General features: G+C 40.8%; 1 pseudogene; it reads right to left on the bottom strand.

Moving 5' to 3' along the window:
- Positions 1-2,834: 2,834 nt before the first annotated feature.
- Positions 2,835-14,584, bottom strand: part of LOC128097049 (40S ribosomal protein S6-like) — a 50,750-nt pseudogene continuing 39,000 nt past the window's right edge.

Here is a 14,584-nt window from a genome sequence, read left to right as displayed (position 1 = left end):
AGTTACTCCATATTAAACACACAAATTTAAAAATTCAAAGTGAAAATTCCCATATGAGAGAGCACAATGCAGTGCTTGTCTTTCTGGGCTAGGGTTGATATTTTCAAGTTCTCCTTTTCCTGAAAATTTCATTTTTCTTATAGCAGACTAAAATTCTATTATGCATATGCACCACATTTTCACTATCTGTTTATCAGTTGGTGAACATCTAGGATGATTCAATTTCCTAGCTATTGTGAATAGAGCAGCCATGTGCAGAGATGAACAAGTGTCTCTATAGTAGGATTTGGAGTCCTTTGGGTGTACGCCCAGGAGTGGTATAGCTGAATCACATGGTAATAAAAGTTTAAAACTAAAACTGTTTTAAAAATAAAACTATTTTTAGCTTTTCAAGAAAGTTCCACCCTGGTTTCTGTAAGTTTTAAATTTCAGATCCTATTTGTTCAATAGTGGCATCAATAACGTTTGGCCTTTATATATTCATCTCTATTCTACACATTTGCCAAAATCTTCCAGTATCATGTTGCATGAGAGTGGTGGGTGGCAATATCCTCATCTTCATCTCTAGGATGGAAGTGTCTATTTTTTACCGTTAAGTGTGATGTGCTGTAGGTTCTTGAAGGATGCTTTTCATTATTTTTAGTGAGTTATTGTCTATTTTTAGCTCACTAAACTGATTTATGATGAGTGGGTATTAACTCTTGTCAAATGCTTGCTTTGTATCTCTTGTTAATGATCACATGTTGATCACCTGCTGATGTGAAAAATTGCATTGATTTTTGAATGTTAAGTCTGCCCCTTTTACCTGGAATAAGTCTCACATGTTGTGGTGTATGAGTCATTTGACACATATTGTTAAATTTTCCTCTTGTTGAAGGTTTTTATATCAATGTTCATTAGAGATAGTGGTTGTATGTTTCCTTATGGCTCTGCTTCTTCCTCCGGATCATTGGTGCATTGGTCCATGAGGGAGGAAAGAAGAAGCCAAAAACAGGGTGGATATGATTGAGATAGTCCTCTGGGAGATGACTTCTGTGATGCAGCTCAACTTTATTCCAGAGTATAGGGAATATAAAGGATTGGGAAACCTGGGGACAAACTCTAATTTGCATTAAGTGGCATGCTCCTGTCATAAGGCTTTGTATGTGGCAGCAGGGTCCTATAACAAAGCTCCTAGTACAAGTCTTAGTTACCATATGTATGGCAGGGGGAAGGCTTCTAGCAGGAGACTGTGACAAGGGTCATGTTAAGCATAAATCAGGCATCCAGGCTTAGAGACAGCTTTCAGATAAGGTCATCCTCCTGGCCCAGAGACATTCTCCAGATAAGAGCAAGTTGAGAGCAGGAAGTCTCGCTGTGGGGGAGGGAGTCCTTCTGTTGCCAAGCTTAGAGAAAGCTGCCAGGCTATGGTAGACTGTGACCTCTAACCAGCAGAGCCACCCAATATTTCCTTTTTGATAATATGATAATAATGCTGACTTCATAGAATGAGTTAGGAAATAGTCACAATACTTTTCTTTTCAGAAGGATTGTAGAGAATTCTATTATATCCTCCTTAGATGTTTAGTAGACTTCACCAGTGAACCAAGTAGACTGGTACATTGTGATTTGAGAGGTTATTGATTATTGATTCAACTATTTCAGGAGATAGAAGTTAATTTTGATATCAAAATTTGATTGTATCTCTGAAGGAATTGCTCTTTGTTTATCCAACTTTCAAATATTAGATTCATTTCTCATGTTCTTTTGTTATATTTGTGATGTGCATAGGTTTACTATTGGTGCTCTCTCTTATATTTCTGCTATTTGTAACTTCCGTCTTTCCAATTCCTGAGAGTGTTAGCCTGGCTAGAGAATCATCAGTGTTCCTCAAAGAACCAACTTTATTTCTTGTGTTCGTTGTTTTCCTTTGCACTGACAGCCGTTTGAATATAGTAATAGTAGTTTTTGTTGGGCTTGCTGTAGGTGTGCCTTGCTATCCTCTCTCCAGCTGCCTCTGGGCTCCTTTTCTGCTGTGTGCAGTCAGTGTTATCAGTTCCTGCCGCCACCCATTGCTCATCTGCTCACTGAATACTACACGTTTTAAGTTGGCTTTTCAGTTTAATTTAGTTCTCTGTTTTTTCTCAAAGCTTCTTTTATTATATAGTCTTTAAAAGGGTACACTGAGCATCTTAGATACTAAAGTTTGAGATTCAGAAAGCTCCAAAGTCTGAAACTTTCGAGCAGCAACATGATACCTGGCCTGTGGCTACTACTGACCTGCTTTCTAGCTCAGTGGGCTTACCTTCCCCAAGAATCCTTACCCTTGGCCCACATGCGTGTGTGCGTGTGTGTGTGCATGTGCGTGCATGCGTGCATGTGTGTGTGTGTGTGTGTGTGTGTGTGTGTGTGTGTGTGTGTGTGTGTATGCATGCACACATGCACATGTGCGTGCCCGGCCTTCTTTCCTTTGGTGTAAACATTTAGCAATTCATTCATTCATGTTAATATACATAGCAATCATTTCCCATTCTGTTGTTGGGTATTAGTCTATTTTATAGCTTCTTCATGATTTTAGTTTTTTCCATAATTTTCTATTATGCACAAAACTTATTAATATGTATGTTTTGTGTTGGTAACTGGATCAGTAAAATGAGTGAAAGTGCTGTTATTGTTCATATGGCAAGTGATGTTTAGCTTTTTCAGTTGGTTCATTCCGTACCATTTTATAGTCCTAATATTAACATAAAATGTTCCAATCTTGCTACTTCTATGGATTCCTTGTCTTTTATTGTTTTTTTTTTTGTGGGGGGAGGCATAATTTCATTTCATTGTTTTCAAGGTCTGATCATTTATTAGTTGCTTAAAGACTTAGTTTGACTGAATTCAGACTTAGAAGTAGAATTTATCAGCAAGGACAGACTACATCTCTTGATAATCTGTTCCTGGCATTTTTGTTTAGTTTCCTTCATTCTTTTGGTCAAAATTTTAGCATATTTTGCAGCCTTCTTGGTTTTCTTAGTGCATTCAGAGCCATACATTGGTGTTTGTATTGCAGGATACATAGAGTAACATAACTCTGAATCTTGGGCACTTTAGTCCTGGGCTTCTTACCTTCTTTGTTTAAGGGCTTTCTGACAACACTGTGGTGGACATCCTCTTCTTTAGCGAGATGGAAAAGCTCCTGGATTCTGCTAGTTCTTTTTGGCTCCATCCACTGAAGCACAGTATTATCTGTCAGTCTGTGAACATCCCTCTCTTTCTTTTCCACAATGACCAAGTAAAGAAAACTCAGATGGGCACCCATAACGTATCTGCAACCAGATTTGGGGTCCCTTTCTCTAGTTCTTCTTGGTCAAGAATGCCCCTTACTCAAAAGCAGATGCACTCTGCCATGTGTCTCAAGACACCTTACTTCATGGGAAAACCTTGTTTGTTGTTCCCAGCACTTTCAGACAACACAACCCTTCCACTCCTCACCCAGAGCACCAGCAACTCCTCCTGTGGCCAGGTGTTTCCCGTAAAAAAATCAAAAACACATTGACATCCATGTATGTATCCATGTATGTATCCATGGATGTCAATGTGTTTTTGATAGCCAATGGCCAGGAAGGAGATACATAGCTTCATCTGGAAAGAACTGACCACCTAGGAGGTGTCATGCAAAAGAGCTGGTGATAATTTTAAAATTATGTAAGAACCACAAGAATAGTGTAGTTGTTTCCCAAGCTCCTTTTTCCTCTTAGGTTAATATCTTAAAGAGTCATGAAACATTTGCATTTATGAAAGGTTGGAGCTTAATCTTTATAGAAATCTGTTAACTAATGCTAGAAATTATTTAGAGTCTCTCAGTTTTGCTGCTAACATCCATCGTATGTGCCGGGACCCAGTTGGGGACCCAGTGTTACACATACTTGTCACATGTCTACGGGCTTCTCCAGTTGGAGTCTGTCCTCCAGTCTTTCCTGTCTTTGGAGACCTTGATACCAATCCACTGTTTTGGAGAACTTCTAGTTTGGATTTGTGTGAAGCTTGTAGCAAAGTTGGATTAAGGTTACGTATGGTTAGGATGGTTGTGGAGCTAATATGTCTCAGTGTGTCATGTCAAGGTTATACAATAATAACCTGTGTCACCAGTCTTGATTACTTGGTTATGTGGTACCTGTCAGAGCTCTCTTGTGTAGAATTATTATCTTTAACTTTGAAAGTTTCTAAATACCTATTGTCTGAATGTGTTAGTTCTTTCTCTGTATTGATTTGTTTTGTCTACATGTTTATCTGCTATGCCAGCACACAGCATACGGTCTTCCTGGACTTTCACAGTGAGTTTTAAAATCAAGTTGTGTAGAATCTCCAGCCTTGTTTCTGCTGGGCAAAAGTGTTTTGCTTCTTTAATGCATTTTGCTTCTCTATATATTTTCAAATCAATTTGTCAGTTTCTGCAAAAGTCTCACTGGGACTCAGGTCCTCATCCTTGCTCAGCTAGTATTCTTATCCATGGAGTCACCTCTCCAGTCCTGTTTTTAATTTTTTTTTTGAGGGTTGCTTTTGCTGTGTAGTCTAGGTTAGCCTTAGATTCCTCCTGGTCAGATTAAGATTAGTATTGAACTCTCCGTGCTCCCGTGTCATCTTTCCAAGTGCTGGAGCTACAGGGGTGTGCCTCGACACCTGGCTTATTAATCCAGGGGGTTTTAAGGTATGCTGTACCTTAAAGCCAGGAAGTAGGGGTAAGAACACCCTAATAAAAGAAGATGCTGCTTCCTTCATCATTTAGGAAGTCACAGGGGATGTAAAGGTTTTGTGCCAGGTGCTAGAGATGACCAAGTGGGTAGGGTTTTTTGTTTGTTTGTTTATTTGTTTGTTTGTTTTATCATAACATAATGCTTTTCAAAATTGTGTTTAGGAGCCTTTTGAAAACTGAGGATGGTGGTATATTTTCTTGGAAAAGTAGCATTTTAGATACATGTTTTTTTCAGTGCTGGAAATTCAACTCAGGCCTCACACACGCTAAGCTTGTGCTCTACCACTGAAATGCGTTCCCAACTCTCCTGTTTATTTTTCTTAGACTTGATACAGTGCTACAATTCTGGAGTGTGCTAGATCTTTGTGATCAGCTTAACCTGACCTCTACTTCATAGGAGTTCTTCATGGTGCAGTCTAATCCTGTCCCTTTTCAGGAGGTGCAGTTGTTCACACTTCTGATGCCAAGTCTACCAAGGCCACCCTTCTTTGACAGAATGTGACTTTTATCCTGGTTTTAGTCTCTTTGTGTTTTCAGAAGAGACATTTAGCCACTCCTAATGTTGACAAATAAGCTACCAAGAGAAAAAGAAAGAAAGAAAAAAATGCCAATGCCAGTGATCTTTTTTTGTTCATTCTGCAAGCAGTGTTGAACCTATCCTGGTGTGTTTTACCATCTTCTAGTCATGTCTGGGGCCTTTAAGAGATGATTTTAATATTTTGCTCATCTTTTTTCTTACCTATATTATACATTCATCATTGCTAGAAGTGGACACCCTTTATAGTTCCTTATCCTAACCTCTGCTTCATTGTAATTTGAGCACATAATATATAAATTATATTTTTGTTAAAAATTTAACATAGTAAGTATATTTCTCTGTATTACTTCAACAAATAAGTTGAATAATACTTCTTGATATTTTGTTGCATAATTTCTCATTCTTTTTTCTCTGAACTATTTCCTAACTAGTTGACACTTCCCATTCTTTTATTTTCCATTTTTATTTCATACATAATGATAGCTATGGAGTCAAAATCATTTACAGGCCCTCTACTGTATATATTTATGAGTGTAAATTTGATCATTCTTGGTAGCTTACATACTTGCTGTGATAACAAAATCAAGTTTTGTTTAGATGATAAATAGAAACTTTTAACATCATGAGCAACACTTGGCTTTAAGTTAAAACTGGGAACAGAATCTTGTGTGACTGTATAGTTTCATACCTAGCAAGAAGAAAATATATCTCCAATGGATTTTAGAAAGATCTTATAAGTTTCAAAAATGGGTCCAAGCCATTCTTGCTGTCATATTTTATTAGCTTAGTTCTTTTCTTCGTAAGGAAAGCTGCATTTTGTGGCATTTTTTTTAAAGAATATGACACCATGAAAGTGGATATTGCAATTGGTGTCTTAAAGTTGTGTCTGAGTTCCTGAAAAGGACTCTGAAAGTGACAACCGAAAACACCCAGTGAGCAGTCAGGCAGAATGGACAGTGGCCGCCTGTTCGCCCAGCTTGTCATCACTTCTGACTCTCAGGAGAACATCGAGCTAGTTTGGTTTTCTTTTTGCAACATGTTTTACTGGTTTCTTTGCTGAATAACAGTAAAGCACTTAAAAATCACATTTATAGACAGGCAGTCCAAACTGGAAATGTCATGACTTCATTTTGATTGGACCTTACAGCCTCCCCTTTAATTTTTTATGAGATACTTTTCTATTCTTTTATAAACTATACCTTATTTATAAAGCCTGGTGTTGCAAATGGCCCCATTGTCCTTTGGCTGTTCTTTTCTCTATGTACTTTTTACACGGAGTGGGCACTGGAGATACATCCTCCATGTTCTCTGGTACTTTTTCTGGCTGTCTGCTATTGTTCATCAAATTTCAACTGTAGTGGAAAATTTGGATCATCCATTTTATTCACGTCGGGCATTCTGCTAGGCTTTTCATAGGTTGACTAAATTGCAAAGATGGTATTAGATTTTTCCATGGCTACTTAAAAATTTGGGGGTAGTAGAAATTTAATCTCCATGTCATGACATTCTTCTCTCCAAGTCTGTGTTTTCTGTGGGTGAGTTGGTGGGAGAAACCTTCAGTGTTAATGGAAGCTATGGGTATAACAAGGAAGTGTTGGATTTTGATGGACTTTTTGGACGTTTGCTCTGTGTCAGTTAGTGCTAGGCACTCTCACAAGGGTGAAGTCATGAAATGAGCGAGGGATACTATGTTTTTTAAAAAACAAATGTATATAGCCAAGTCTGACCTTGCGGTAGTGATTCTCCTGCCTCTGCTTCTCAAGCATTGTGATTACAGGCGTGTGCTACTACACTTGGTTTTGAACTTTTGAATCTTTGATAGAAACTTTGAATGTGGTCAAAGCTGAGCTTTGGAATTCCTGTTTTTCACAGTGCTAGCCTTCTTTCTTTCCTTTTTTCCTTCCTTCCTTCCTTCCTTTTCCCTTTTTTCCTTCTTCCCTCCCTCCCTCCTTCCCTCCTTTCATCCTTCCTTCCGTCCTCCCTCCCTCCTTTCCTCCCTCCCTCTTTCTTTCTTTTACATGCAGACTGCAGTTCCCCTTCTCCTCCTCCAAGCCCCTCCCCCACGCCCTCTGTCCCATTCTCCCACAATCCACTCTCCTCTGATAGTATTTTCTTTTTAACTTGAGCTGTTCTAGGAGATGGGAGTCGAGCCCATCATTGCTGTTCCAATTGTTTTCTCACTGGAATTTCTATTCCGCGCAAGTCAGATCTCTTTATAACATTTCTCTAGACATTGTGTGTTAGAATGTATATATAAGTTTCGTATTTTCAACACTTTTATACTTACATGTACAAACTATAATGTTATTCACATGTGTATTTTTACAGACTTGCTTTGTTATCAGTAGCTTATACAGTGGAAGACTGAACCATAATTACATTCTTTTTTTTCTTCATGAGAGACCTTTTCTCTATCAGAAGTTGCCTTATATGCATTTGAATTCCCTATCTTTGGTCTCAGTAGCAACTTACATGGCCAATGGCACATCCCTCACCTTTGCTGGAATCCCAGGATCATGCTTCACTGTCATGGTAATTCACAAGATGTAAGTTCATCCTGGTCTTCCTAGTGAGGCACACTAAAGGTACATGCTTTCTATGCCAAATAGGGGTTTTCTTCATCACTCTTCCTTTGTCGGAGAGCAGCTTGGATTATTGTTCTTGACTTTGTTGTGGTCTTGGAATTTCTTCTTGTCGTTGAACTTCTTTCTGGAGCATTTATTTGAAGCAGAATGTTTAAATCTCAATATGGCTTTCTCTCACATCATTTTTTCATTCAATGTCATGTCTAGTAAGTAATGTTAGATCAGTTGTATCATTTTTAATGTAAATGTATGAGGAAATACAAAGAGGGTAGAGAACACCGAGAGGTTGATGGCGGTTCGTCACACTTGCAATGACTTGTTTTCGGATTTTCTTTAAGTTTGCTGCAGAAAGTTGCATGGCACACACTTTACACACCAAGCCTGTTTTCCTCTTGATGACATGGTCCATGAAGAGAAATCAAATGGGATTATTACTTACGTTTCCTTATAGGTATGATGTTTTTTTGTTTTTGTTTTTGCTTTTTTAATTTTTATTTTGCAATACAATTCAGTTCCACATATCAGCCACTGATTCCCTTGTTCTCCCCCCCTCCCGCCCCCCTCACCTTCCCCCCAACCCCCCCCCCCATTCCCATCTCCTCCAGGGCAAAGCCTTCCCCACAGACTGAGATCAACCTGGTAGACTCAGTCCAGGCAGGTCCAGTCCCCTCCTCCCAGGCCGAGCCAAGCGATCCTGCATAGGCCCCAGGTTTCAAACAGCCAACTCATGCAATGAGCACAGGACCTGGTCCCACTGCCTGGATGCCTCCCAAATAGATCAAGCCAATCAACTGTCACACCCACTCAGAGGGCCTGATCCAGTTGGGGACCCCTCAGCCATTGGTTCATAGTTCATGTGTTTCCATTTGTTTGGCTATTTGTCCCTGTGCTTTATCCAACCTTGGTCTCAACAATTCTCGCTCATATAAACCCTCCTCATTCTCGCTAATTGGACTCCCAGAGATCCACCCGGGGCCTAGTCATGGATCTCTGCATCCAGATCCCTCAGTAGTTGGATGGGGTTTCTAGCACGACAGTTAGGGTGTTTGGCCATCCCATCACCAGAGTAGGTCAGTTCGGGCTGTCTCTCGACCATTGCCAGCAGTCTGTTGTGTGGGTATCTTTGTGGATTTCTGTGGGCCTCTCTAGCACTTTGCTTCTTCCTATTCTCATGTGGTCTTCATTTAAGGTATGATGTTTTGTTTGCTCTGGGCTCCTCAAGTTTTTATTTTTGACTTTTTGGAAGTTTAAATATTGTATACCTTAAGTGTGGTAGTTTTGGTTTTGCATTTATTGTTGAATGGCATGGCCTTTGATGTTCTTGAATCTGTGGTTTGGTGTGGGGCATCAATCTGTGGAAACTCAGCTATTGTCCCTATGGATTGCTTCTGCTTTCTCCTACTCTCCTCTTCCTTTGGTATTCCTCTCACACGGTGTTATCTTCTGTTGTTGCCTGACAGATCTCCATCTTTTCTTCTTGGATATCATGTGTTTTTTTATTTTTATTTTTTATTTTTTGGCTTTCAGTTTTAATTTTTTTTGTTGTTGTTGTTGCTTGATCTCAGGCTCAGAGATCTTGTCCTCTGCTTGGTGTACCATCAAAGGCATTCTTGTTTGTCCTGGTATTTGTGATCTCTGGCCTTTCTTCCTTGGTTATGTCTTAGAATTCCCATTTGTCTGCTTACATTCTACTCTTGTGTGTCACTTGCTTTTCAGTTAAAGCTCTTACCATAGCAGTCATGGGTTTAAAACATTTCCAGCCAACATTTTTGCTGTATTCGGTTCTGGGCCTATTGCTTCTCCATTCTCTTTGAGCTGTTTTGTCCCTTACCATGCCTTGTAATTTGCTGTTGTATCACGTCAGAGGATTTCCCTAAACTGTAAGGTAGCATAAGGTTATTGTACTTAAATCTCATATTTCTTCTTTACTGAATATTAGTATCATCTTGATCTCTTGGTTGTTGAAATATCTCCGTGATCCTGAAATAAATTCTTTTGTATACGTTCTTCTGCTAGTCCTTATTTTGAGGAGCTAAAATGTTGTTTTCAGTTGTGGATACATTTTACCTTCTCACTAACAACACACAGGATTCCACTTTATTCACCTTTCTTGCCAACACTTGCTGTTTATATTATTTTTGGTAGTGGTGGTCCACTTTGGCTCTTAGCTTTAGAGTTTTCTCTCCATCATCATGGAGATGATGTGGAGGAGCAGAGATTTTTCAAACCATGGTATCTAGGAGGCAGAAAAGAAAGTACAGGAAGAGACTGGGGGAATTTAGCATCCAAGAATATGCTTCAGTGGCTTAGGTCCTCCAGCTAGGCCCCAGTTCTTCTTTCTCACCTCCATCTGTAATGAATTGATCCAGACATAAATCCACTGATTAGAGCTCCTGGGGTGTACTTCTTTTTGGAAATACCATCAGATACACCCCTCGAAGTAAAGCCACTTTTTAATTCAAAGTGTCAGTGAAGATTACTCAACCCAAGTAATGATTGAATCGTCTTCATGTGCCTGTTTGGAGAAGTTTCTGTGCGAGCCCTCTGTTCATTTGTATTGGTTTCTGCTGTTGGGTCACAGGCTTTCTTAGATTCTGGTTGCTGATCCCTGGGAGATGCATGGATTACAGGCATGTTCCCCACTCCCTGCATTACCTTTTTATTCCATTAGTGTTTTCTTTGATGTTTAGTGACTAATATTACGGTAGATAGTGAGCACCTTTCTTAATATACAGAGAAAAGTGCCAAAGCACTATGTTAATGCTTTTCTTCTGACTGATGGACATCCTTTGGAATCCACGAATCCTTACAAAGGTGGCCTTAGATATGACACAAATAGTGTACTTCTGTGTGTAGTCCAAGAAAGTAGCTTTTTGTGATTATCTTGCGACATTTTTTCCTCTTTTGATCACTATTCTTTTTTTCCCATCTCTTTTGCTTGAGTACGACATCGGAGTTGCCAAAGGAAGCTAGTGTCTGGATGAAGTGCTGAGAGAGCTGGGAACTCCTGGCTGAAACCTCCAGCGGCTCGGCAGTCCTTTTCATGGTGGTATTTGGAGTCCTCCGTAGACTGATTTATTTCTTTCTTTGCACATCACGTAGCCTTTAGGCTTTAGACACAGAACAGGCTGACAATCCATTTCACTCTGTTCTCACTTTAGCGCTTGTTTCTTTGAAGGAGTGAGGGGATCGATATGAGATTGATCATCCATCAATAAGATCCAACGCGTCAGGAACAAAGGTTAAAAGTGAAAAGAAAACGTAGGACTCACAGAGTACTCAGTATAGGGTCCTACTCTAGAGGAGTCTGGATCCTTAATCTGTGAGACTTTCAGGAGCTTTGTGGAACCAGTTATGGGAGCAACAAATTGGGGACACCTTTACCTGCCCTCAGTGAGTGTTGCCTCACTGATGGGTTGGGCTTTGTGAGTGTCAAGTTATTTCTTTACCGGGTTAGAAAAGTGCTGGGATGAGAAGTTAGAGGTGTTCGATTATGTCTGGATCTGTAGCTCTGGTTGCTGATAAAGCCAGAGTGAGAGATGAGGTCTAGAGGGTCTACAGCAGGGTCGTATGTATGCATTATGCTTGCTGCTTGTACTGACACGGTGCTCCAGGTCTGAAGTAGTGCAGCAGTAGATGCGCCAGTGACGGAGCAGCTGAGCATTGCTGGGTCTCCTGTAGACAGCGACACAGCAGACAGTGACTGCCATTTTCAGAGGAGAGCAACAGGGGCGTTTTCTTTTGCTTCCGTTCAAGGTCTTTCATATGCACCCTCCTGTTCAGTTTTGCTGGCACTCCTAGGTAGATTTGATTGTTAGTGTTTACTAGATGAGACTATTGCAGACAGGCAAAGCAAACTCAGCTTGGCTATATAATCATTAAATTTCAAACTCTGGACTTAAAGACTTCTTACTCCACAAAATTTGAAAAGCACCAAAACCCTGGTATTTGCATTTATTACTCGGCCTTTGCGCAGTAATTACCGCAGTAATTATAAGCGGTTCTCCAAGTTTCTAAGCTTAAAGCTCCTCCTTCCAATTTATTTCCGATTCTAAGGGTCATTTGTGTATACATCGATTCACCACTAGAGGTCAGTGTCGTGTTGATAAACACAGGCACCTTTGGTTTTTGAGTCTTAAGATTTTGAACTCTGCCCAAGCATGGCAAACATGTCTCTCTAGCAAGCCCTACTCCTCTCCCTAATTCCCTTTGCCTTGTAAAAATCATTAGATTACTGGGATCTTTGCATATAATTTGCCCACATAAGCTCATGTGGCATAGTGTCTTAAGATGTGTGGTCCTTTTTTTTTTTTTTTTTTTTTTTTTAATAATTTAATTTAATTTTACGTATCAGCCACTGATTCCCCTGTACTCCCTCCTCCCGCCACCCCCCCTCTTCCTCCCCCCAGCCCACCCCCCATTTCCATCTCCTACAGGGCAAGGACTCTCCTGGGGATTCAGCTCAGCCTGGTAGATTCAGTCCAGGCAGGTCCAGTCCCCTCCTCCCAGGCTGAGCTAAGTGTCCCTGCATAGGCCCCAGGTTCCAAACAGCCAGCTCATGCACTGAGGACAGGTCCGGTCCCACTGCCTGGATGCCTCCCAAACAGATCAAGCCAATCAACTGTCTCACTTATCCAGAGGGCCTGATCCAGTTGGGGGCTCCTCAGCTATTGGTTCATAGTTCATGTGTTTCCACTAGTTTGGCTATTTGTCCTTGTGCTTTTTCCAATCATTGTCTCAACAATTCTTGCTCATTCAATCCCTCCTCTTTCTCGACGGTTGGACTCCTGGAGCTCCACCTGGGGCCTGGCTGTGGAGAGTCCATTGAGAGCATTTAAATGATATGTGTGTGTGTATATTTATATGTGTGTAAACATGTAAAATAACAAAAGAGCTCATGAATATGAGAGTGATTAGGTTTATATGAGGGAAGTAAGAGGGTGAAAATGATAGAATAAAGTTATGTAAATGTATTTTTAATGTTTGAATATGCTTAAAAAAATAAACTTTCCCTTAGTTGTGTCAAAAACAAAGATTTTGAACTCTGAATCTTACTGCTAGATATCTTGGGAGCTGGGACTCGCATTCCATAACAAGCTTTTAATTAATGGTGTGCATAGGATGCTTCATAGGCACTCTGACAGTTAACAGTGTTAATGGTGATTTCTTAAGTTCACCATTCACATTAGGTAGCATTTGCTCACAGCCCCTACTGATTTCTAGTAGGTTATCCTTTAGTTCTAGGGGCCAGAGCACTTTCTCACACACACACTCCATTTGTCATGTGCTGCGTTCCTGTAGTAAGCTTTGTACCTCAATTTACCCTGTGTGTGTCAGGTGTCTGGCTGGGGACTCCGCTAATGGCAAAGCATTTCTTTTCAAATTGAGAAGCATTGTTTAGTATTTTCACCTGAATATCCAGCAGGTTTATGGTGCTCAACTTAGTGCTTCTTCATGTAGCCTATAATTTACATGGTCTCATTGCTAGGGGGAGCTCCACTATTAGCCGTCAAGGCCAGAATACATTGAGTTGTTCTGATTTCTTTTTCGCTCTATCATGCTCAGCAGGCAAGTCAGCAAATCAGTGATCTCCTGTGTGTGCTGCTACCTCACTTCACTTCTCAACATTGCTATTTGGGGCGTTACAGTGATCTATGTTCCTTTTCCTGCTTCCAGTCTAGGTCTCCCAGTGGACCAGCTTCTGTCCCTAGCCGATTTGTCTGGATTGTAAAGCTGACCTTGTAATTCTCTGTTCATACTCCATTGTTTCTCCTTTGCCTCTTTAGCCCTGAAATTTGCTTCACTCTCCATCCAAGTAGACAGTCAAAACATGTTTGAGTGAAAGCGGTAACACAGAAAGTACCATTTTCATCATATACAAGGAGCACTGATTTCTTTTCTCCCCTCTCTCCCTTCTTCTCCTCTCCCTCCCTCCCTCCCTCTGTCACCTCCTTCTCCCTCCCTCCTTCCTTTCTGTTCTTTTCTTTTTGGTTCTGTGAGACAGGGTTTCTCCATGTAGTTTTGGTGCCTGTTCTGGAACTCACTCTGTAGACCAGGCTGATCTCGAACTTACAGAGATCCGCCTGCCTCTGCCTCCCGAGTGCTGGGATTAAAGGCGTGCGCCACCACCGCCCGGCTCCTTTCTGTTCTTGTTCTCCCTCTTTTATTTATAGATTTTTAAAAGACAGGGTCTTATGTATCCTAGCCTAGCCTTGAACTTACCGTGGCCCTCCTATTTTCCTCTTCCAAGGGCTGAGACTGTAGGTGGACACAGCCTTGTCTGGTTACAGAAAGCTTTGTATAGGAAAAGCTTGACTGGGTTTTAGAGAAAACACTGGATTCAGTCGTATTATCAGTCAGAACGACAGTGTGAGTGTAAGAGTGGGAATGCCCCTAGTGTTTTAGGATGTGGTCTGACCCAGCTGGGAGAGCCTGGTGCGTGGAACAGTGGAATGTGAGCCATTTGTTTTGGAGTCTGGGCTTGCACTCCTTTACTCTTCACTTCTAAGTGTCATATACAGAGCGCAGGGGCATTGATTGCGGCTGGTGGTGGAGGTGATGGGTTCCACTATGTTGGACTCAAAGGATATCAAAAAATACAATATAGGAAGCTGGAGACGTGGTGAGCATGAGAGTGAACAGGAGGTGAGGAGTCCTCCAGGAAGAGTGGATGTGAGATGATGAAGGGGGTGAAAACTACCCACTGGGAGAGTGAACAGGAGGTGAGGAGTCCTCCAGGAA

The sequence above is a fragment of the Peromyscus californicus genome, unplaced genomic scaffold (genome assembly GCF_007827085.1).
Source record: "Peromyscus californicus insignis strain IS unplaced genomic scaffold, ASM782708v3 Scaffold_5__1_contigs__length_169319896, whole genome shotgun sequence".
Taxonomy (NCBI): Eukaryota; Metazoa; Chordata; class Mammalia; order Rodentia; family Cricetidae; genus Peromyscus; species Peromyscus californicus.
Note: the sequence above shows the minus strand (reverse complement) of the source record. Positions and strands in the feature narration are given on the sequence as shown.